This window comes from Pteropus alecto, unplaced genomic scaffold (assembly GCF_000325575.1).
Source record: "Pteropus alecto unplaced genomic scaffold, ASM32557v1 scaffold137, whole genome shotgun sequence".
NCBI classification, from domain to species: Eukaryota; Metazoa; Chordata; class Mammalia; order Chiroptera; family Pteropodidae; genus Pteropus; species Pteropus alecto.
In genome coordinates, this window is record NW_006440135.1 from 1,961,383 (window position 1) to 1,965,295 (window position 3,913).

Here is a 3,913-nt window from a genome sequence, read left to right on the forward strand (position 1 = left end):
GGGAACGCTTTTCCTTCCAGCCACTCCCTCCGCCTGCCGTGGTCCACGTGCGGTCCGACCCCGCGCCCCTGGGCCTGGTTCCGAGACCCGTCCCCGCGGGCCCCCTGAAGCCGTGGCTGTGGGCGCCGCCACCCTCCGGGTGCAAGCGCAGCGCCTGGCCCGGTCTTCGGCGATCCCGCCACCGCTTAGGGGCGATAGCCAGCCACTACCAAGTCCCATTTTAATACCTCTTGGGAGGGAAAAAAAGAAAAATCCCACCGGGCCGCATCTGTTGGGTAAATTCAGGCCCTAACCCTTCGCTTGACCTCAGTTTTTGCCATCAGAAGCCTCCCGCGACTGCCCGATGTCTGGTTATAAAGTTCAATTCTTAACAATCAATACAAGCATCGCATGTGTCAAGTGGATGTGCAGAACTTACCAGCTTTTTCCTAAATCTTTAGAACTTGCAACTGGAAACACCCCTTCCAAGAAGGCAGTCTGGATTATTCTCCAAATCTCGCACCCCTACCCTAGCTTCCACACACAGGCTGACACTTGCTGTGGAGTGAAGGGACCAGATATCCAGCTCTTGCCGTTAGGTTTCCTGTCGCCGGCACCCAGACACCCCAGTACCTGACCGAGGAAGTAGCCTCACTGTTCCACGTACCCATGAGCAGAAAGGAGACGTGAGCAGGTGCACAGTGGGACGCAGATACACGTAGGAAGTCAGACCATGTGGCCCATCAGAGAAAGGAGACGTGGCTTGTGTGAGTCTTGATGGCTTTCCATTTCTGGCTTCCGATCCCAGACAAATTCGTGTTCACAGTAGCTTCCCTTTTATTTAAGTTTTCCTACACGAGCGTTCTCCCCCGCCCCCCACACAGAGTACCTTAGCGAGGGAGGTACCGGCGTATCCTCCAGCTCCGCTCTGTCCACCCACACCCACGACAAACCTATCTCTGCCGCGACTCGGAACTAGCGCTGCCTCCCTGTCTGCACGCCTGCCTGTCTTCCCTTTGCTGGGCAGCGTCCTCCCAGCTCTACACATCATGCGGCGATCCATCTACCCTTCCAGACTCCGAATTTTGCCTCCACATCCCCAAATGACGCCTGCCTCCTTTTTCACGAAATATTTTATAGCCCCACACTTTGACTTGGAGTATAGTGATTTTTATGTCTTAGAGGTGAATTTTCCTTTTAAATCTTGCAAAGTGCTGGACACAGTAAGGGCTCAACGAAGGTCAGTGAATTAAATTTGCTGCAACTATTCGATGGTTAAAAAGCAAAAGCACTTGTGTTCAAAAATGAAAGTGCGTTTGAGTCTACTTCTACCTTTCTCAGAATCAGTTCTGAAGACATTTAAAGAAAGAAGCAAGAGTCTTGTTTGCATAGCACAGGGTGAGTAAATTCTTAAAGGGCCACACAGTAAATATTTTTGGCTTTAGGCACCATACAGGTCTCTGATGTATATTCGTTTCTACCATTTTTTTTTTTTGTTTTTTAAAGATCACTTTAAAACGTAAAAATCTTTCTTACCTCCCAGGCTTACAAAAACAAGTGTAATTACAGGATATAATGGAAACTGAAGTAGATCACTAGTTGAGGAATACTGAAAATTAATATTGTTCCTCTTCATCACATGATGAACCACATCTGTTTTGTCATTGTTATGAAAACAAACAAGGAAATGTCTACACTCCAGAAAGTGGTGAACGATGACTTTGGAACCACACACCTGGCTTTAAATTCTCAAGCTAGTGACTTACTTGAGCTGATATTTCCTTACAGAGGATTAGCAATAATTTAGGTGAAAAGTGACAGGGACAGGCCTGAGTCCTTAGGATCTACTATCAGAGAGTAGTAGTTAATAATTTTTCGATGGCATTTTTTATTTTTATTTTTCAAAACAGAACTTTGTGTTTTTCTGTCACAGTGTCCTAAGATCTGGAGGGATGTTTAGATTTTGGACCCTAATTTTGGGGCTTCCCTGTGCTTCTAGAGTCCAGTCTGCTGCTTAGAGGATCTGACTACAAAAGTCTCAGTTCTTGCCCCGTAGTCACATCTCACCTCCCACGGACTCGATAACTTCTTGAAACCAATTCTTCCGACGATAACATAACAGAGGTGACCGATTGTTTAATTTATTAACATATGCTTCCATTGAAAAGGCTCATAGATTTGCTGTAGAATTCAAGGAGGTTTTTTAATCATAATTCAAAATGGAAAGCTGTTTATTCATTGGGAGTTCTTATATTTTGCTTTGTGAAGAGCTGTTCTTTCACGTGATGCATTTACCATAAGAAGATAAGCTACATTTTCTCTTTCTCATAGAACCTGAGATGTTTTATGGGGTAGTCTGCAACTCTAGCAGTCTACAGTTCAGGGATATTATCTGATTATGCCATATGAATTTCCAGCCCTGGAGCCCCACACAAAGCCTGCACGCAAATGTTTATAACAGTTGTCCTCAAAATCACCAAAGCAACCAAGACGTCCTCTAGTAGGTGAATGGATAAATAAACCGTGACACATCCACACAAAGCAATCTTATTCAGCGCTAAAAAGAAATGAGCTATGAAGCCAGGAAAAGACACAGAGGAAACTTAAATATTACTGAGCGAAAGATGCCGATCTGAAAAAGCTACACGCTGTGCGATTCCAACTATATAACTTTCTGAAAAAAGCAAAACAATGGAGACAGGAAAGAGATTGGTGGCTGCCAGGGGCTAGGCGAGGGGTTGGATAAATAGAGGAAACAGGATTTTTTAAGACAGTGACACTATTCTGCCTGATACTGTAACGGTGGATACATGTCATTAAACATCCGTCCAAACATATACAATGTACAGTACCAACAGCGAACCACAGTGCGAACTGGGAACTCTGGGCGATTAGGATGGCTCAGGGCAGATTCATCACGGATGACAAATGTACCATCCAGGGGAGGGTGTTGGCAGTGGGGGACCCTGAGCTCATGTGAAGGCAGGAGGTATGTGGAAATTCAATGTCGTTCTGCTTGATTTAGCTGTGAACCTGAAAAATGAAGAAAATAATTTTTCAGAAAAGAACAAAAAGTTGCAGACTTTTCGGGAATAACAGTGAAAGCCTCCGAATCGGGAGTAAACGTGACGTCAGACACCGCTCGGGGTCCGAATGCTGTGAGCAAGGAGCTGCTCGGGTGTGGGTCAGTTAAAAGGAGTGGCTAGGCACAGATCACACAGGGGCTTGTAAGCCGGGGTAGAAGTGTTTCCGATTTTTTTGTTGTTTTAATTCTTTTCTTTTCTTTTTTTTTTTTTAGGCGAAGCAACTCTTGGTTGACCTCAGAGATTGCAAGGACTTTGTCAGTTTACAATCCTTTATTTTTTATTTTTTACGCCTACAGCACCTGGTCTTCCTGGGTGGTCTCCCATCCAAGTACTAACCAGGCCCGACCCTGCTTAGCTTCCGAGATCAGACAGGATCGGGGTCGTTAGGGTGGAATGTCCGTAGATGGAAGTATTTCAGATTTTAAATGCAAAGAGCAGTCATTAAATAGTTTTAAGAATGGAGTGTCATTATCCACGTTATAATAAAAACTACTCTTTCTGGCTGTCATGTGGAAATAGCCCGGGAGACTGGGCGTCATTTCCTAAGTTAGGATAGAAAGATCAGCCCTGGGCAGGAAATGGAGGCCGTGTTGCCTCAAAGGTGTATGTAACTTGAAGAGGTTGTTGCAGTGAGGAAAACTGCAGACTTCTTCAGGGGCACTGAATTTGCAAACCTTTATTTATCTTTGGAAGAAAAATGGCACGTATGGTAAATAAATCCAAAGGAACTGATTGTGTAAAATTATCGCCGGTAATTTATGGCTCAGCGTGGTGGCAGAGGCGTCTGGTGACACCGGCCTTTTTTCAGCTTCTCCCTGGCATGTCTTCTGCAGACTAGAAGCTCTGGA

General features: G+C 45.1%; 1 pseudogene; it reads right to left on the minus strand.

Moving 5' to 3' along the window:
- Positions 1 to 3,352: 3,352 nt before the first annotated feature.
- On the minus strand, positions 3,353 to 3,470 carry LOC112484107 (annotated as a pseudogene).
- Positions 3,471 to 3,913: the final 443 nt, after the last annotated feature.